This window comes from Protopterus annectens, chromosome 17.part0, assembly GCF_019279795.1.
Source record: "Protopterus annectens isolate FY-2018-M chromosome 17.part0, PAN1.0, whole genome shotgun sequence".
NCBI classification, from domain to species: Eukaryota; Metazoa; Chordata; order Ceratodontiformes; family Protopteridae; genus Protopterus; species Protopterus annectens.
This window is the reverse complement of record NC_056751.1, coordinates 806,473,731-806,495,435: the sequence shown is the minus strand read 5'-3', so window position 1 is coordinate 806,495,435 and position 21,705 is coordinate 806,473,731. Positions and strand designations below refer to the sequence as shown.

The window sequence follows — 21,705 nt, the reverse complement described above, 5'->3', positions numbered from 1 at the left end:
AGAGTGGCACAATCATTGAATAATGCCAGACATTATAGTTTCATACTCCCTACTGAGGGCACAATCATTGAATAACGCCAGACATTATGGTTTCATACTCCCTACTGAGGGCACAATCATTGAATAACGCCAGACATTATAGTTTCATACTCCCTACTGAGGGCACAATCATTGAATAACGCCAGACATTATAGTTTCATACTCCCTACTGAGTAAAAAAAATGCTACACTAACTGCTCTGTTAGGAAGCTACTGCTGTCCATTACAAGGATGCAGTGTTTGAAACTTTATCCCTTTTACTTTATTTTTTTTTCTTTTTAAAGACTTAAGGAATATTTGGAAAATATTCCTGATATCTAGTGGTTGTGGAGAGAACTAACACCCTCTGTAAGAGTGCTGATGATGCAGTATTTTAATCATTTTAAGTCCATTTAAGGCTCAATATAAAGAGCTATCCCTGGTGTCTAGTGTTCCCCCTACCCTATATCTTCCATGTTGCAAAGCTTTTGCATATTAAAATTTCAGTTCCTTTAAGGCATTATATAAACAGTTATCATTGGTGTCTAGTGTTCCTCCAGTGTTGCAGGATTTGCTTGTTAGTATAGGGGAGTGTGGACGTATGGCTGCACCCCCCCCAAATGCATTCACTCATTCATGCAGACATGCATGCATGCACACATACACTAAAACACATGCACACAGACACACACACACACACACACACACACACACACACACACACACACACACACACACACACACACACACACACACACACACACACTGCGTGACCTCCTAATTATAGCACTCGTACATTTGCATGCAGCCACACCCTAACACTACCAGTCTGCTAAACTCCCCAGCACTTACCTTCAATTCAGTCAAGTGAACACAAGCTTTTGGCTGTGTTCATTAAAACTGGTGGCCGATGTAATTTATGTAGCAGATCAATTTTCTGAATTACTAAGCTGCATAAATGCTTTACAGCTGGCATTTCTGGGGGGACAGCACATGACTAATTACCACAGGCCACTCACTCAGAATACTGCATTAGCATTTGTGGTAGATCTGTCTCTGAACTGGAAATCATTGCTGTAAGGTGCATGCCTGGTATTCACCTTACAGGTAACCTTTATTAATCTGGCCCTGAGTTTTAACATGGCAAATTACTTTCACTTATATATACAATCACACATCTCCAGTATCAGCTTCTTCTCCATGGTGCTTGCAAATCAGACACACCTGTACTATGCCCAGACTTGTATAATCAGCCATTTAATAGAAAAGAAAATACAATTGTTTGGGAAGTAGAAATTGTTAAAAGATGTTAATACTGAATGACTTTTTTTTACCTTTGGAAGCTTCAGATGAGCAAAGACTTACAGCTTCAAAAAACTACATTATTCAGAGAACCATAGCATCTTTTCCCGCAAAGACTGATCAAAATGCTAGTGGCAGATTGCATAAATGAAGCAGCTGATGGGTTGCTGGTTGGATCATTGCTCTTTCAGGACTGTACGTGTGGATTGCTGGTTGGATCGTTGCTCTTTCAGGACTGTACGTGTGGATTTTCATCCTTCTCATTCACCATTTTCCTGAAGGTGATGAATTCTTAATTCATCTTATTCTGTATAGCTGTTAATTATTCTTGTTAAAATGATGATATCTGTAAAAAAAATGCAGAAGCACATCATGTCATGGGAAAATATAACTTGAGGTTACTCAAACAAACTTGTATTCAGGAGAAAAACACATGTAATGATAAAAGGACACATTATAAATTAGACTGGTGAAACTCATATTCAGTAGAAAAACACACACACTAGGAGTCAAACAAATGGTCACTACTCACAGTAATTACCTACAGCAGGTAGGTTGATTAACATAACAGTGCAAAAATGCAATTTAGACTCAGTTACACCTGCAATGAGAAAGACCTCATTACTGGCTCATTAGCATGTCTTTGAATTGTACTTCAGCTAACATTAGCACTGTCATACCTGATTGCGGTAGTGTTTTCCCTAGAAGCACATGCATCACATTGGCAAAGTCAACCCCCTGCATTCATCCTCACATTCAGCCACCCATGTACACACATATGCACACTCCAGACATTCACACAAGTGCGCACGTGCTTACACACACACACACACACACACACACACACACACACACACACACACACACACACACACACACACTGAAAAATCCAGTCTCAATTTCGGTCTTAACCTAAGTAGTGTAGCCACCATGCCAGATACACACACACACACACACACACACACACACACAGCTTCATTCATGCCCCTACAGACATGCACATACACATACACATACTATAACCCCCCCCCCCAATCCCATGTCTTTGCTGTTCTTACTTGCACAGTGACTGCTTAAACAGGGTTGAATGGGTGACCACTGTCTTTTGATGGTGTTCACTTTTTCTTCCAACAGTAAAAATTTATGCAGCCATGTCATTCTGTGAATTGCTAGGCAGCAAAAATTGGGAGCCACTGACATTTCTGGGGGAGAACACATTACTAATTACCACTAGTTGTTCCCATCATTTGCCACATTAGCATTCAGGCCTGCCAATCAGACAGTTCTCCTTGTTGAGGCTTCAGCTAACAGGAAACCTCAGCAGTATAGTAGTCTTCTCCTTCTTGCTTTTCCCAGTTAGGGGTCACCACAGCAGATCACCTGTCTGCTCATGATTGGCAGTGGAGTTTTACAGTGTTTAGTTGCCAGCCCGACGCCCAACCTTCCACTGAAGGCACACACATGCACACACTCACACCTAGGGCCAATTTAGAGTATCCAATCCACCTACAGCATGTCTTTGGGATGTGGGAGGAAACCGGAGCACCCGGAGGAAACCCACGCGACCACAGGGAGGACATGCAGACTCCGCACAGAAGGCACCCCAACCGAGGATCGAACCAGAGAACCTCTTGCTGTGAGGCAGCAATGCTAACCACTGCACCACCGCGGCCACCCACCAGCAGTATAGTAGTCTAAGAATCAGAAAGGCTTCCCACTCATGGTAAGTCTTTATGAATCCCTAATGAGAAAAAAATACGTGTGCATCTCAGCATGTTAATGAACACATTTATAAACATTTAAACTTTGCTAGAATGGTTATAACCAATTAAACTTTGCTAAAATTAATTTGTATAATTCTCAAACTCTTGTCAAGCTTGCTGTAGTGTGGAAAAGAATTGGATATTATGGCCTGCCTGTAAAATGATCCAGTTATTCTAAAACAGTTACAGTGTTTAAAAAGGAAAGAGAAAAAAATAAGAAAAATGCATACAAGTGTTCACACAGCTTTCTACAAATACTTTTCTCTGTGTATTATAAAAATAAAAATTGTGCCGATTCTACAGTATGCTGCACTAGTTAAATGTATTCAAAAATTGTTAAATGTATAACAGGAAACTTAAATACAATCTTTAGTTATACACTAAATGTATACATATTAATGTTATACTTAAACTGTTCTAAAATTATTCAAAGGTTCATAGGTAGGTACTAGGCTATCTGCCCAAGGGCATTTTTAAGCCTAGCCAGAGTGTGTCGGCTTTCGCCGCCCCATTGATTAATTAACTAAGCCTCTGTCAAGCAGAGCCAATGAAGTGATCCCAGGGGTGTATTTTCTGTTACCCATCCACTCGTCAATGCCTCTCTTGAAGAGTGTTAGTGAGGGCCTCTGCCTAATGTAGTTAGGAATTTTATTCCAAAGCATGGGGAGTCTCTGTGACAGGAATCTATCCCTCAAACATGTTCTATTTATTGTTGTTGCGAGGTTTAGCTCACTAGAGCAAGTGGCTCGCAGTGACTTGGATTTCTTTAGGTGGAGCATGTCCATCAATTCTGAGTTGGACATTGCTTTGTAAGTCAGGCAGAGATCACCTCTGAGTAAACGATATGCCACTGAGTACAGCCGGAGTTTTTTCAGTCATACTGCATAGGACATATGTTTGCGGCCAGTAATCCTCTTGGTGAGGTGCTTTTGTGGTCTTTCCAGCTGTTGGAAGTGTCTTGTGAGGTATATCCCAAATGGGGTATTGTACTCTAGGATGGGTCTGATGAGTGACAAGTAGAGGGGCACTATAACCTCTTTATTTCTAGATGTGAACCCCTTAGTAATTAGATGGGCCACATATAAGGATTTCCTAACTACTTTGGCAATATGATTGTCAAAGGAGAGATTACTATCTACCTGGGTCCCCAGATCTCTTATTACCTCTTCTGTATTAAGGGGGCTGCCATCTATGTGGTAATCTGTGGGTGTTTTGTTTTTCCCAAATGGGATGACTATGCATTTTTTGGCATGTAGCTTGAGGCCATGACTTTGACACCAGGTGTCTGTCTCAGTGAGGCCTTTTTGAAGGATGTCCGTGTCAGCCGGAGAGTCAGTTATGGCTCCCAGTTTGCAGTCATCGGCGAACTTGGTTAGCCATAGTCCTCCTGTGTTTGCCTGTACTTCTGAGAAATATATGCCGAATAGTAGGGGTCCCAGAACCGAGCCTTGTGGGACACCACTTGTGACTGGGTTAGAGTCGGACTTGGAGCCCACTATTCTTACCATGTGAGTTCTGTCTGTAAGCCAGCTGGCAACCCATCTTGTGACATAGGGGTTTATGTTCAGGTTGGTGAGTTTTTCTATAATAACCGAGTGAGGAATGGTGTTGAATGCCTTGGTGAGATCAAGGTAGGCTGTAAACCACCTTTCCCCTCATCTATGGCCTTAGTGACTGTCTCGAAGAAGTCAACCAGGTTTAGTAGGCATGATCTGCCCTTAACAAAGCCGAACTGGGTCGGGTCAAGTGCTTGGAGGTTCCCAATGTCTTTGTTAATGAGTTCCATGATGATGCGCTCCATAGCCTTGCAGACCAGGCTAGTCAGGCTTATGGGGCGATAGTTACCAGGGTCAGTTGTGGCCCCTCCTTTGTGGAGCGGAATAACCATTGCTGTGCACCATTCTATGGGCACGTAGTCTGTGGAGAGGCTGAGGCTGAACGGTGTGTTTAAGTGGGGGGTTAGTTCATTCTGTAGTTCGTGCAAGATGCAGCCTGGGACACCATCTGGCCCCATTGATGCTGTGTTTTTGGCTTTTGAAAGGGCTGTTTTCACCTGTGCTTCTGTGATTTCCGGTACGCTACACTTTTCCGGTATTGTTGTGGGCCCTTTTGAAGGTGAGAGGGAGGTGAAGTTCGCACTGAATCTATCTGCCAGGATGTTGGCAATATCAGTAGGTTCAGTATATTTTCTGCTATTTTGCACTAGCTCAGAGCATGTCTGTGAGTTGCCACTTAGATTCTTGACATAGCTAAAGAAGGCTTTGTGGTTATCTTTTGAATCCTTGGCTATTTTTCTTTCAAAGTTAGCTTTGGATGATTTTATGAGGAACCTTAGTTTCTTACTGATACTGATCAGGGATGTCTTTCCTTCTTGGGATTTGTTTTTTTTCTGAACTAGTTTCCTCCTTCTGTTGTATAACCTGTTTATGGCAGGGGTCCACCAGACTGGTTTCCTTCTCTTAGGGGAGTGTGTCTTGGTCTTGCTAGGGATGGCATGATCCATGCATCCTTTTAGGTGCTCATAGAGTGCAATTGTAAAAGTTTCTGCATCTTGGGCAGTGTTATCCTTTAGCATGGGGGCTGTGAAACTTTCCACCTCTGCCTTAAGTAAGGTGAAGTTTGCTTTAGAAAAGTATTTCACTGTGGTTTCCTTGGTTGGGGGTGGTGGTAGGGTGTGGACATCCAGGGTGATTAGTTTATGGTCTGATCTAACCAGTGATGGGTTGACCTCTGGTACGGAACACCTGTCACCCATGTTGGTGATGACCAGGTCCAATATGTTGTGGCCTCTGGTAGGGGAGTTTACCAGCTGATCCAGGACATTTGAGTCGATAAATTCTAGGAAGTGCTGAGCCTGGGAGTTTGTACTCAAGTAGTTTTCCCAGTTAATGGTAGGGTAATTAAAATTGCCCAATATCAGGGTGTTCGGTAGGACCTTCATGGTTTCCAGTGTCTCCAGAAAGGCGGAGTGGTGGTCCTCGGTCATGGAGGGTGATCTGTAGCAGGCCACAATTTGCATTGCAGATTTGCCCGATGTTAGTTGCACATGGATGATCTCAGAGGTATCATGCTGTGCCACTAACCTGGAGGTGTGAGTATCCTTGATGAATATGGATACACCCCTTCCTTTTGTGTTTCGGTCCGTGTTCTGTGGCCAAAATGTGTGGTATGAGTTGTAGCCCAGTAGTGCTGGACTGCTGTCTGGAGCCTTGAACCAGGTTTCAGTTACAGCACAGATGTCAACGTTCTCCATACTTAGGAGTGCTTCGAGTGCATGCATTTTGAGATTTAAACTCCTGGCGTTGAGTAGCATAACCCTCATTTTTTTAGTTGTGCTGTTTACGGTGGTGGGTTTGAATTTTGAGCCTTGCCTAAAAACAGCACTATGGGGGCAGCAAGAGCCTTGGCCAGTATTCAAAAGCCAAGGGGTGACAGGTGCAAGCCGTCTCTTGTGAGGCAACATGGCTTATAGAGCATGTCATCCCAGGCTGACAGACACTGGATCCCCTTTGAATGACACCAGAAGCTTAGCCAATTGTTGAAATTGATCATTTTTTCTTTATACTGAGATATCATTCTTGGTGAGGGCAGGATGCTACTCAGGGTCAGGGTCACACCCGCCTGGGCTACATGATCAGAGAGCTCTTCCATGTCTCTTTTCATGTAGTCCAGGGAGGTACATCTCAGGTCATTCACACCAACATGAACAATGACAGAGTCATATGTGTACTTGTTCTGGAGTGACCTGAGTGCTTGTGTTATGTGGCAGATTCTGGCTCCCGATAGGCAGCTAACAGTAACCTTCTCCTTGTCCAGCCTAGTGAGTGGGGTGTCAGTGTGCCTGACTATTGAGTCACCTATTACTAGTGTGTTAGGTATGTTATTTTGCCTTAAGGGCTGTGATTGCGTGGCACATTTATTTTGTGTTTTATGTGTTGTCTGGTTTGTGACAGGAGGTCCAGGTTTTGTGGGTGCCTGCTTTGGAGCTCTCTGATGCTTTTGCAGGTTTTTATTTAGAGCTTCTGAGTATGATTTTGTGTATTTATGTGTATTTTTTTGCCAGTGCTGGTTAAGTAGGTCTATGTGAGGCTGGAGGTGTGGTGCAAGTGTTAACCTTCTCCTCATGACTGTCTGTTCCAGTCTTGGGTATTGAGACCTTAGCCTCCAGTTTGGCTGTATAATTGCATCTCTCACATATGTTAGTGTTTTGTAGTAGGAGGAGAGGACTGCCTGTGTACATGAGGCAGTTGTAACATTGCCTCAGGATACCCAGATTCACCAGCTGGACTGGAGAGCACAGCTGAAGTTGCCCTTTGGTCATGCCTGAATAGTAGAGTGAGCTGCTTAGTCGCTTGGTTGGTGAGGGGTGGATAAAGAGCCTTGCCCTGCTGGGCAGTCAAGTGTCGGGGTATATTAATGCTTGCTATTAGGTCTGAGCAAGTGCTTGACTGTAGGATGCTTTTTTAGTGCTTAGGTTGAGAGTTAGACTCATTTCAAGTGAAAAACTGAAGAGGAGACTTAGTGGAGCCGGGAATAATTTAACCCTAGCTAACCAGTGCTGCCCGGTGCACAAAACCGTGCAAACGTGGTTTTTAAACTACTAACTTCTGGACTGGAACCACTCCTCCAGGGACAGATGGCTGCTTAAAGTTCCCCTCTCTCACAGGTGAACAGAGAAACTTCCCTCTATCCAAGTAAGGTATGGGCAACTCAGAAACTTGTAAGTAACACAGCCCTGAATTCGGCACTAGCCTGAAAACTGGACTATACTAGCTTAGAAAGGCGGGAAACAAGAATTATTTCTAATATCTTAAAAAGCATGCTGACTTGTACTATATGAACCCTCTAAAAGGTGCCTGTTACACATGAAAGGTCAACATTCACAATTACACCTTCGGAGAGTGGTAAAGCTTGATCCATCTGTCTGACGGACTCATCTTCTCCTTACCTCCCATGTTCTGCCTCTAATAAATGACTGGGAGTAGTGTATCTTGACTTGGGGAATGTATGGTCTGTCCAGCTCATTCCCTGAGAAAGGGAATTGGTCAGCTTTTGCTTCATTTGTGAGGCTCCCATGAGCCTTCATAGGTGGGGAATAAATGAGTTGTAGTACTCTTACCCTGCCTATAGTTAGGGGCCTTCAGAGCCCTAGGGGCAGAAAAAAATAGTGTTCCTCTGAAAATATCTGTTCCTCCTTGGGGAGGCTAGTGGAGACATCAGATCAGTTGGGGGGACCAGAATAAGGTGGGGTGGTGCAGTAATACCACTCACATAAAATACACATGTGATGAGTGTTTATATATGTAGAAGTGGACAGCTGTAAGCATAAGGACACAAGAGGGTAGTAGCATGCTCCCATATGGAGAAATAAAAACTTGGCTCATGACCAAAATATCTAATGTTTCCTATGCTTCTTTTTTAATTGTCAGAAGACTCAATAGCAAAAGTAAAAACAGTGTTCAGAGTCATAGACGGGCTACCAATGGGAATGGGTGTATATCAGGGATCAGTTCTAACCCTTTTCTGCTCAGAGGGTAGTTCAACTAAACTGCTGTGTGTAGACAATGAGGCAGCAGACTCTGGAAAGAAACTTCAGCAAATGATAGAGGACTGGAATGCAAAACTGAAGGCACAGGGGATGAAACTGAGAATAGATAAGACACTGATCATGGCAACAAATGGGGGAATCTAAAGAAGCTGAAAATTGAGACAAGAGAAAATATAACAGGTTAACAGCTTCAAGTATCTTGGAGGTGTGGTTTAGGAAAAAGAAAGCCTGAAAGAGGAGGCCAGTGCTTGAATCAGAGCTGCTGTAGCCACCAGGACAAAGAGTCAGGGATTGTGTGTGACAGAAGAATGTTAAAAAAGATTAAAAGTAAAGTGGACAAAACAGTGACTGGCAGTGATTCTGTCTGGCACAGAAATCTGGGCAGTGAAGGCAGAGAAACTGATGAAGCTTGAGATGACAGAATGGAGTCCCTGAGATGGGAAGTGGGATGTACATCATGGGACTGATAAAGGAATAATGAGATCAGAACCATAGCCAAAGAAGGCCCAGTTGCAGAGAAGGTCATGGAGAATATATTATGGTTGTTTGTTCACATGCCAAGAACGCATAAAATGAATTGTTATGCAAATTTATCAGACAGAAGAAGAAGGCAAGAGGAGACAAAGATATCCATCCAAATGATGGATGGAATGTAGAGAGAAGACCTGCAAGAGTCAGCCATAATTGTCAAAGAAAGTAGGATGGTGTCTCTGAACTGAGAGAGGTGATGATATTAGATGTAAAAATATGAAAAAGGGGGGGTGAAGATGATGGTAAATTAGTTTTCTTTGAAAATCTACTGTTACTATAAGCAGGGCTTTTATTGGCACTGCTGCAGAAAAGAAAAGTATAAAGGGAAATTGCCATTTCAAGCAACTCATCTTAAAAACAACAAGGAAGTAAGTCTTTATTTATGTACTTGCATGTTTTGCTGCCTTGTGGATGGGAGTACTGAAGTCCTGTATCAGCCATGACTGAGTTACAATGAATTAAAGCAGTAAAAAATATATATACATATATATATATATATATATATATATATATATATATATATATATATATATATATATATATATATATATAAATTAGAAGCAGTCAATATGAAGTAAAGAAACAAGCAGGAAAATATGATAAGAAGAGGGACAGCATCATACAAATGTACAAAACAGTCTGCACAATAAAAAGTCAAATGGCTGTCGAGGAGAGAGGGATACAAAGGACAGCCAATGAACATTATAAGCACCAAGTAAGAGACAAATGCTGGAAATACAGAAAAGTAAGATATAGGAAATATGATAGGGAAAGCCAATCTCAGCTGACACAAATTTAAAAACTAATAATGCCATTCTTAAGGGGAATGTAATGACCTCTAAAACTCAAGAGCAGCTAAGCAACTGCTTCCCTTAACGTGCGTTCCACCAGTTAATTACCCTTCTTTCTAGGCACAATCCAAAAACTAATAACTACATGAACTTCAAATCGCACTTTGCCAGGAAACTCTCAAAGCTATTTCTTCAATGACCTATTCTCCATTCTTAAGTGACTACTTTCTTGTCCTTTCTTTCTTTTCATCTTAATATTTTCACAACCAGCCTGGCAACTTACTCAGTCATAATGTTCAGAAAAATGAAATCCTGACTCTCTTAACTATCCTAGTAAATATGGACTGGTCTCCAGTCTAGTCCTCAGCCAGGTAGTCTCAGATCTAGCCTAAGGGTTTCACTTAAACTTTCAAATTTAGCTTCTGATCTTCTTCTTTCTGCTTTCTCTGCAAAGGGTCACATAGCACTCTGTTACCTGGCTTTCCACAAAAATATATTCCATTTTGAAACTTTTATGGAAAGTTTAGTTAATATTTAAAAGTTCTAGTACTACTGCTTACTGGAAGGAGTCTGTATGCTTAAAAAATGTACAGGAAAAAATTACAACAGATAAAACAACCTTCCTTAAACAAAGGTAGAGAATATCTTAGTGACTTTAAAACCTTTGTTGTGAAATAAATGCAGTCGCTGTCAGAAAGAGCAAACAAAATCAAAACAAGTAAAAAAGGAATTATATTATGCAAACACGTTTTGTGGAATATTAAAACTGGATTATTTTCATCAGTGTGCTGTTTGGTTTCATTTTTACTGTTGGTTAACATGCATCTGAAACACTGTGCTGCTGAAATTGTGGCACTTGAGAAACATTTACCTGAAGGCCAATGGATCGTAATTGCAGAAGCCTGCTCTAAGTACTTCATACCCATCTACAAATCTTTCTCATGTCCATGGACATTCTCCCCCCATTTTTTCTTCAAACACTACTTTATATTGTTTGTACAAAGGCAGTGAATTTTTAACACAGGGGCCTCAGTTTCAAAACAGTCTTGTTAGAAAGTTATTTGTTTAAACTGAGGGTATGGCCAATGTTCAACACCAATTACCTCCTTAATTATTTGTATTCCAGAAGGCTGTCATGGTCAGTCCATCTGATATATTGTTTGACCTGGTCCACAAAAAAAAATAGTAAATTTTTATAATTGCTTTTGTTCAAATATGCTGATGCAAGGTATTGGTGGAATGTCTGTTTCTATTAACATAAATGTGTTTGTAAATTTGTGGTATCATCCTCCTAGTCATTTTCCTGACATAGAAGTGAGTATAAATAACACAGCTAACAATGTACACCGCATAACTGCAATAGCAAGTAGAATGAAACTTGGGCTCAAACATTTTGTTTAAATGTTTTAAAATAAGCAAGGACCAGAATCAATAAATCAACAAATGTCTGAATGTTCCAGATGGATAACTGATAATGTAGTTTATTTGAGAACAATGTAGATAACTCTGAAGAAATAGTACTATATAAGTTAAGAGCTTATATAGCTCATGTTTATTTATTTATTTTATTTATTTATTTTATTTTCTCCTCTTCATTTCCCATTAAAAGCTGCCAACCAATTAATATGTGGTGTGGATATCCCACCACTGCCAACCAATTAATATGTGACACCCGTGCTCTGGCCCAGTAATCAAGGAGCCTCAATCCTCACCACCAACACCAGTGAGGGGCAAAAATATGAGAGTTGTCAGACTTTCCAAATGTTCAATTATCTAATATAGACCCTAATGTGATAATACAGATGTTTTTGCAATTGTTTATTTTCAGGATGGAGACTATTACTTTGGCTGAGGAGAACTGTGGGGTAGGTTTGGTACAATGGAGAACGTGTTAGGCTATATCACACAGACTCCTCCACCTTTTTTACAGAGTTGATCAGATCTTAAACAAGCAAAGCCTGAGAGTAGGAATTCTGAATCTTTAATATAGGGCTTCAACCATGTCTCAGTGGTGGTTATTGTTAGAAAAATATGTATTTGAACATGTATAAAGTGCTAGTTTAAAAGCAAATAGTATATAATGCATTTTATTCTATTTACAATATGGCAATAAGAATGATTTTACATATAATTGCTTGAAGCTTTGGAGCTGCAGTGTATTTGAACTCTGACCCTGGCAGTAGCCAGCTCAGCAAGCTTATGTTTTTCACTAATGATTATCTGCTGGGTCAGGAAAATTAAATGTATAAAGCATTGAATATTCTTATTCCTTCCTCTGAGATAATTGACCTTGTGAATGTATCAGAGATAAGACACAGCTGCTAAAGTAAAAGTTGCAAGAAGAACAAAGAAGTATATTACAAGAGTGAACCGACTATTGTATTCAAGCTAGCCTGAGACCTTGGAAGAGTAACATTTACAGAAAGACATTATAACGAACCAGGTGGCTGTATTATTCCCATGGGAAACTTTTAAAATGTATAACATCAGCTTTTTCTTATGAATAGAATATTGTAGACCATGGGCACAGCTTGAATGTAAGACTATATAAAATTGTGTATTTCCTGCATCATGTCAGACAAAACTCTGACTTGTATGGTTTTTTGCCTCCTGGTGTACACTAGTAAACTTTTGCATCTGAGCCTCCTGTGTTGTTATCATTTGTTTTTATTTAACAGTTTGGTCCTCCTTGAACCGCTGCAGATCAGAGTGTATCGGTGGTTGAATACTGCACAGGAGAAGTTACCAAAAGGGTTCTTCTTGAAACACAAAGACCTCCGACTGAATTGTCGTCTTGAGAGGCTGGCCACTTTCAACTGGTCGGCCAGGAGAGCTCAGGGTAGAAAAATTTTGCCTTTTTTCTGTTTTAGATCAGGGACTAGGTTATAGTAAATGTCATTGTCAGAGATTTGTTATACAGATCAGGGACAAAAGGAAATTACTGTATATTTTGTCAGAGATCAGGAAACAGAATAAGGTAGACAGTTATTCTAGATAAACTGTGTAAGGAACTGAAATACCACGTGGTGAAAAAGTTACGAAACATTTTTTTAGAATGGGAAATCAGTGCACTAAAAGACTGATAATGTAAGGTATTATACAAAATGGGTTAATAAATATGGATTTGATGGTAAATTAAACAAGATTTCATTAGTTAAACTTTTAAACAGCTTAAATCTGATGCAGAAGGTCAGGCAAAAACAACAGCGAGGATAATAATACAGTAATAGCGACGGCCCCTCCCTCCCCCCCAATGCTCTTTTTCAGGATAGCAGGAGGACAAGCTTACAGACCAAATTTCGAGCAGATTGGACTTGCATTAATCAATGCATACAGCAGAGAAATAACTGTAGATGGGTACTATGGTATGGTATTGAATGTTTCAATCAACCATAGTGGTGGGGCTATTCCCTGAAAATCAGGAACAGCAACTGAAAATGCATTTTGAAAGGTTGCATTGCACCTATCAGTAGCTTTATTACAAAGCATATGATGATCATCGAACAAAAGTAGGCTACAGGCCTTTTTGAATATGCCAGACATGCTGAAAGACACAAAGGTCAAAAGATTTTGAAGAGAGAAAAAGAAAGGTGAGTGCTTTAAGTGCAGTAGAAAGGACATTTAGCAAGGGATTGCAGGCTAAATAAAAGGTGACTACAGAAAATAAAGGTGATGAGGACTGACTATATGATAGTGATGAAAATCAGAAATCATTAGGGAAGGAAAACAAACAAAGAAGGAACAGAGGAAGTGCAAGCAGATGTAGAGGATGAAGAAAGTGAAATTTAGATTTGGCATTACTGAGCTTGGAACTCAAAGTTACCAGAATATTCTGAATCACCTGACTATATAAAATGTCCAGTAAACTTACTGGGAAGAGATCTTATGGTATGGAAGCACAAAGACAAATGGATACACTGACCAACAGCATTTGTTACATTGTACTCTATACTACTGTAGCATGCCAGGACCTGATAAAGAATATGAGCAAGAGTTGTTCAAAAATCCTGCTAACAGATTAGTATTACGAACCTTGTATTGGGATACTGAGGGAAACAGTGTGGTAAGCTGTTCTACCTCCAGGAATTCATGACACTGTACAAATCTAATAGACTACCACATGTCAGCTTGACAAAGAATAAGGATGTGAGATGGGCAGACTTAGGAGAAAAGTAACAAGATGGGAAAAACAAACTGATTTAGAATTATCAGAACAGGGAATACAAAACAGAAATTGAATTGGCTAACACAGACACATCCAGCTGTACACTTACAAACTAGTGAAGACAGCTGATTAGCATTCTTATTAGAAGAAGAAGAAAAGCCTTGTGTGATATACCAAAAAACTTTGGTCAACAGGTAAATCAGATGTAGGACTTATTCAAACAGCAGGACCAGTAACTATTACACCAAAATCAGCATTTAGACCACAAAAAGACAATACCCTTGAGGAAAGATGCAGAGCAAGGAATCAAGCCTATAATAGCCAGCATTACTCAATCTCTTGATTCACCATGTAACACCCTCTATTTCCTGTTAAAAAGCAAAACGGGAATGGCGGATGGTACAGGATTTTACAAGCTGTAAACAAATAAATATACCCACACCCCCTACGGTGCCAGACACACCACCTTTGTAATGATTTAAAACCACAACAAAAATATTTTACTGTGGTAAATATAAGTACATCCTGATAGCCAGTATTGGTTTGCATTTACATTTCAGGGTGTCAGATTCTACTTTATGTAGATGACATCTTATAGCATTATTGAAATTTTTAGCAGCACAAGGACACAAAGTGAACAAAAGTAAGTTACAACAAAACAGGTTAGATACCTAGGATATGTAATATCCAATGAAGGTAAAATATTAGACGAAGACAGAAAAACAGCGATTTTACAGGCACCCAACCAGCAAAACAAGAGGAAAATGATGTCCTTCTTGGTAACAACTAATTTTGTCAAAGCTGGATATCAAACTATGAATCTGCTCCACTGGCTGATTTAATATATAAAACACCAATGGCAGCACAAGATGTATTACAATGGACACCTGAAGCAGAAGCAGCTTTTCGCAGACTAAAACAATTGATAGCTTCATCACTAGTTTTATAATTTTACTACAAGAAAAATAGCATATCTATCTCCTGCTAGACATCTTTCATGTATGACCATACTGCTGAGCCAACCTCATATGGTAACATTAAATCCATCAACGTTACTTCCAACTCCTGTGGATGGCACACACACAGTTGCCTGCAGGAAATTGAGCAAATAATATTGCCCAGACGATGATGCCGGTGACATTTTATGTGGACGGTTCATGCAGAAAGGGTCCTAGGGGAAAAATCTAGTAGGGTATGCATAACCTGTCTGCTCAAGCAGCAGAACTGATAGCCTAATATCGGCTTGTACTCTATGAAAGATAAATGTGTGAACATATATACTGACAGTCAGTATGACAGTGCTACAGTTGCATGTTTTTTGCACAACAATGGAAAAAATAGGGGAATGATACTATCATCTGGCAAACCATGATTAATCATGCGAACTTATTTTGAACTTGTCCAAGGTAGCTATTTGTAAATGTTTAGCTCATACAAAACAACAGGATGCATTTCAAAAGGAAATGCAAAGCTGATGCAGCTGCAGCAGCCTCAGCCTCAGAACAGAAAACTTTTTTAAAAAAACAATGCAGACATTAACTACAAAAGCTGAGAAACAAAAATGGAGAAAACGGTGCAATCCCCTAAAATGGACTGTATATATCAAAGAGAAAAAAAATTGTCATTGCCGCTATTTCTCTAGATGCTTTTGTTGGAGCCATGGGCAGTGCCATGTCTCAACAGGGGGAATGGGCAGTTAGTAAAATCAATATTCCAAACATATGGATTTATAAACTTCACACAAAAATTTTGTGCAGCATGTCATATGTGTAACAAACATCATGCACAAGGAGCATTCAAAACCAAGCAAGGGAGTTTTCCTATACCACCATATCTGTTCCATACTATCTGTATGGATTAAATACAGATCAACCCCAAAGATATTGTTTAATCATCTTGCTAACTATGCATTTATTGACTATGATTGTGATGACTTTCCTTTTGTTGTGGTTCTTACTATAAACATTTCAAATTGCTGGGTTTGTACTGCCATACCAACAGCATATGGAGGACTGTTGATGTTTGATACAGGTTCTGTAGAGGGGTATGTTTCTATAAGAATAACACACACTCAAGTGTGGGTTAACTGTAACATAACTATATCTTATAAATATAATATTACAGCCAAAGATAAGATAAAAGGCACTATTTGTAAATATGATTCCCAGCAGTTGTTTTGGGTTATCTGCATACTGCAGAATTACCTAGGGGGTAAGATACGAAATGTAAGAGATGTAGCCGAAACCGAAGATCCAATCGAAAACCTGTAAATGGATCCAAAAAAAAAAAGCTGGTTGGAAGAACCATCATTCCGTGAAAGATAAAGAAAAATTGACTCATATGGACTTGAGTGACAGTGTTATATCCTGGGCTGGGATATTTCCAGCATATGAGCAGTCAAATCGATCTGAGAGTGAGAAAAAAACGTTCTCTCGCGGTAATAAGAGTAACTAACTTCTGCTCTCTCGAACTAGTGACTGATAAACTGAATGCAATGAAAACTGTTGTGCTACAAAATCGAATGGCTCTTGATTAATGATCAGAGTCTGTTTGGTGGGTGGGGTTCTATCCTAATGAATATTTTGATTGCTATTTGTGTTGGTCTGCTCCCTGTATGAAAAGATTAGTCAAAGATTTTGTTGATATATCTGTAAGTGAAACTTTGTACCAAGACATTGAATTGGAACTATAAACTAAATGACTTGCCTAGTTAAAAGTCCTATAACATTGTTTATGTTTCTGAATAGAATAAAAAGTATTAAAAGGGAGGAAAATGTTAGAAAAATATGTATTTGAACATGTATAAAGTGCTAGTTTAAAAGCAAATAGTATATAATGCATTTTATTCTATTTACAATATGGCAATAAGAATGATTTTACATATAATTGCTTGAAGCTTTGGAGCTGCAGTGTATTTGAACTCTGACCCTGGCAGTAGCCATTTTCACTAATGATTATCTGCTGGGTCAGGAAAATTAAATGTATAAAGCATTGAATATTCTTATTCCTTCCTCTGAGATAATTGACCTTGTGAATGTATCAGAGATAAGACACAGCTGCTAAAGTAAAAGTTGCAAGAAGAACAAAGAAGTATATTACAAGAGTGAACCGACTATTGTATTCAAGCTAGCCTGAGACCTTGGAAGAGTAACATTTACAGAAAGACATTATAACGAACCAGGTGCTTGCAAGGCTGTATTATTCCCATGGGAAAACTTTTAAAATGTATAACATCAGCTTTTTCTTATGAATAGAATATTGTAGACCATAGTAATGTAGGTGAGACTATATAAAATTGTGTATTTCCTGCATCATGTCAGACAAAACTCTGTACTTGTATGGTTTTTTGCCTCCTGGTGTACACTAGTAAACTTTTGCATCTGAGCCTCCTGTGTTGTTATCATTTGTTTTTATTTAACAGTTATGATGTTAGGTTGTTGTGAGTTATCCAGGAGTGGAATTCTGGTATTTTGTTCCTGATACTTTGGAGGTTAATGGCTGTAATGTTTACTGATTTATAGAAGTTGGGGGTAGAAGCGGTTGTGTTTGGGCTTGAGTTGGGGTGTATGTCTCTTAGAGTTTGTGGGAGGGAAATAATTTAGTTCCTGTCTTCTTTTAGGTTTTAGTGGATAACATTGAGCTAAGGTCATGTTGTTCTTGGTGTAGTGATGAAAGGGAGTAGGAAGACATTTTAATTTGGAGCATAGTATTAAGTCTGTGGCATATATGGTAGAGAATATGTTAGAGAAGCTGTTAAGTGACTGAGTGATATGGGCAATAGTGGTTGTAGGATGGTAGATTATATAGATCTTCTATAGTAAGGTTAGTTGTAGTAGGAGGAAGAAGGATAGAGATAGGAAGAGGAGTAAAATGTTAAATGTTAGTGACATAGTGTAGGAGTGGGAGTTGGAGATAGTGAGGAGGTTTAGGTAGAAATTGAAAGTTGTGGAAGTTAGAGGCAGGCTTAAGTAGAATTAAAAGTTTTGGAAGTTAGAAGGAGTGGTAATTTAGGATGTGTTGTAGGTGTGAGCAGGTATGCTGTATGTGTGTGACTGGTGGACGTGAGGTAATGGGCGGAGCTTTAGTAAGAATAAATATAAGTCAAAGGGGGTGGGTGGGCATGGGAGTAGGGTAGGGGAGCAGAGTGAGCCTGAGCATATTGGGCTGGCCCAGGCTAGGAGCTAGCAGCAAAAACAATCAATCAAAAAAGCAGGTAAGCTTAGTCTGGGAAAGAATGTGAGAGCACAGATAACCATTTACAGGTGCTTTACAAAAGAAAAAGAAAACTGTAGTAGAGAAAAGTGACCAGGAAGGCAGGGTAGGATATGGAACCAGGCGGTTTGAAATCAGTGGTTTAGAGGGGCAGGGGTACAGCAGAGGTGATGACAAAACCTAAATATAAGTGGCTACACACACAACTTCACCTACTAAAACTTCATCTCTCAGGTGACATCCATCCCAACCCAAAACACCATTCACAATTCCCCCCCTTTCATAATCTCAAGATCTCAAGTCACTTATATTTAGGTTTTGTCAGGATGACCGACTTGTGATTAGAATTGTGACTGCCGTAGATATGTTTGTTTTTGAACAGGTGGAAGTAGAATACGGTAAAAAGGGTGGGGGTTATGAAGGTATTACTATTTTTGAAAGTAGTTTAGTGGTTAACTGAGGTAGAGGAAGGTAGCTGAGTACTTTCAGATAGGTGCTGTGGTAAGGATAAGTGCATTAGTGCAGTCAGGAGAAATAATAGAAGAATGTTTAGGATAAGCAAGCTATAGTAGGAAAGAAAGATATCAGATTAGTTTAAGGCTAAAGTTTATTGCTGGATGAATAGGATGTTCAGTAAAGGGAGGGGCTAGTTCAGGAAATGGATCCTATTGGTGTCAAATTATGTAATATTATTCGGTTAACTTAAAGATATTCATAATAATGATCACTATCTTACGTATATGTGTTATAATCTGTCAAGGATATAACATCCGGTCAACTTCCAAAGCTACAGGGCATCTTCCATGCACCCAAACTGTTAGTCAGCTCAAGCAGAGCTGACTAAAAGATAACTTTTTGCACCAAGCAGTTCAGAGCTTTACTGCCACTGAAGAGTATACTCCTCTGTGGCTTTTGAAGATCAGCAATTGGCTTGTGCTGTTCCATTGGGCAGATAAGTCCCTTTGAGGAAAAAACTTTCATTTAATAATTTTGCCTATTATTTATACTGTCCACTTTAGGAAATTTATTCTAAAGCTAGAGATTTTGTGTTTTAATGGACTGTCATGAGACTGTACTGTAGTTTTAAACAGAATCATTCTTTTTTCCTGTCAGTTTAAAAGTTGTTTAAAGTAACTGAAAACCATTTTTTCTGTGGAAACATTTTGTTTATTTTTCTTTGCGGGACCAGCATAGTGTTTTAAAGTGTTTTTGCTGTGCTTGTCTGGAGAAAAAAAATGACTTTTTTAAGACTTTTTATTTTCAGTGACATTTGCTGCTTGTTTTTCCTGGGAAAGAGGCATAATTTTAGGTTTGACCATGGAACAAACTGTCGGTCCCACAGTTGGGCCTTTTTCATGCCACAAAAAGAATATGTTAAGCAAACAGCCTTTGTCATCAGAGCAGACCTCCAATTTTCCACAGCCACACATGGGTGGCAGTGCTGCAGCAATCTGTTGTACTTCAGACCACTCATATTTTACTCTGGATCCCTCTGGTGTAGCACCTACAACCTCTGTGGACCGAGGCATAGGCTGTTGTGTTGGGGTCCCCTCACTGGGCAATGGAGAGCCACTTTTGTCAGTCCTGGGAGAAGGAACAGAGAAGGCTTCCTTCTTCTGTCAGCTGGCCCCATTTTTTATGTCAAAAAGAAGTAAAAATCTAACATGTATCTACTCCTCCTTAAATTTCCTTAGACAGCAGTAGTTTACTGGGTTTGGATCAGTATTTAATTCAGGCTATTGAGCCTTCTTCTAAAGTAGTTTATTGTAAAATAAAGAGTAATACTTCCTTTCCTGAAGAGATTCAAGATTCTTAATCTGAATAGGAGGATGAATGGACAGATGCAAGCTTTTCTGCTCAGATTTCTGATTCAGACTCAAGAGAGTTCAATTTCTGATTTTTCCTGGGGGGGAGGGGTTCTCTTTCTTTGAGTCCTAGGTTTTGCCACTTTACAAAGGTGGACACTCTACATACTTCACTTACTATTGGCCTGTTGCTATTCTGTCTCTCCCTAGCTAAAATCCTAGAGATATGCATCCATCATCTACTACTGAGATCTACACTGGAAAGTAATTTACTTTCTCCTACCAAACATGGCTTCTACCCACATCATGGTACCAACATTGCACTCCTCAGTTTCTCTACTAACATTAACCAGCACATAACACCACCAAACTGGTATCAACAGTATTCCCTGATGTGTCCAAAGCATTTAATTTGGTGTCCAGCCCTAAACTTCTTAATAGACTCTTCTATTTTAGACTAGACAGTCCATCCCTGTCATGGTTCCCAGTTACTTATCTGACAGATATCAGACAGACAGACATGCAGACCACTGATATCTCCTCCTCCTTCCTTTCTATATATGTAGGAGGTTCTACAAGGCTTCATTCTAGGACCAGTCTTATTTAATATTTTCTTTAATGACCTACACAAATCAACTAAAAATTACTGTATCATACAGTATGCAGATAATTCAACACTCATCTATTCAGTTAAAATTATTGAAAAGTTATAGTAACTAACACAGCAATCCCTCCTCGCTGTAGAAGCTTGGCTCTATAACTCTCAGCTTTTGATGAAACAGAAAAAAATAAAGAAAATAAGAAAAAAGTCAAACATTTCAAGAGAACAAACCCAACTTCTCTATAATCTACTAATACCATCATCATTAAGTTTGCAGACGACACCACAGTGGTTGGAATTATTTCAAGAGGAGACAAGACAGCATACAGAGATGAAGTTCAAAGACTGGCTGCATGATGTATTGAGGACAACTTTGCCCTGAATGCTGCCAAAACAAAAGAACTCATAATAGCTTTTCAAAGGTACAATACAGATCACAACCCAATATACGTCAATGGAGATTATGTGGAAAGGGTTTCTGCCTTCTAGTTTCTAGGTGTATGTGTGGCAGAAGATCTGTCTTGGTCCATAATCACCACAGCGGGAGTCAGGAAGGCACATCAGATACTCCATTTCCTGAGAATCCTCAGGAAAACATCCTGCAGGAGAAGCTGGTGCCTTTTTACTGCTGTTTTGTTGAAAGTGTGCTAACATACTGCATTTCCATATGGTAAGCCAACAGCTTGGTGGCAGACAGGAAAGCCCTTCAAAGAATTAACTCTGCCCAGAATCTCATTGGCTGCTCAATGCCCCCTTTGGAGGAAATCTTCAGCTTTTACTGTCTCAGCAGGGCAACCAACATCTTGAAAGACTCTTCTCACCCTGGACATCATCTGTTTGAGCTGTTACCTTCTGGCAGATGGTTCTTGTCCATTTCATCTCGGACAAACAGACTTAAGAACAGTTTCTGTCCCAGAGCCATGCATGAAATGAACAATGCTAAATATTCATACTGAGTATAGATAATAG

At 39.7% G+C, this 21,705-nt stretch overlaps 1 protein-coding gene across 2 annotated transcripts in view; it reads right to left on the bottom strand.

The window, feature by feature from the left end:
• The window catches only part of LOC122791333 (nucleolar protein dao-5-like), a 107,220-nt gene that overhangs the window by 18,796 nt on the left and 66,719 nt on the right, over nucleotides 1-21,705 (bottom strand). For both annotated transcript variants that reach the window (XM_044059046.1, XM_044059047.1), the window contains exon 2: nucleotides 1,353-1,666. The gene's annotated coding sequence lies outside the window, so the exon portion shown is untranslated. The remainder of the gene's footprint in view (nucleotides 1-1,352; nucleotides 1,667-21,705) is intronic.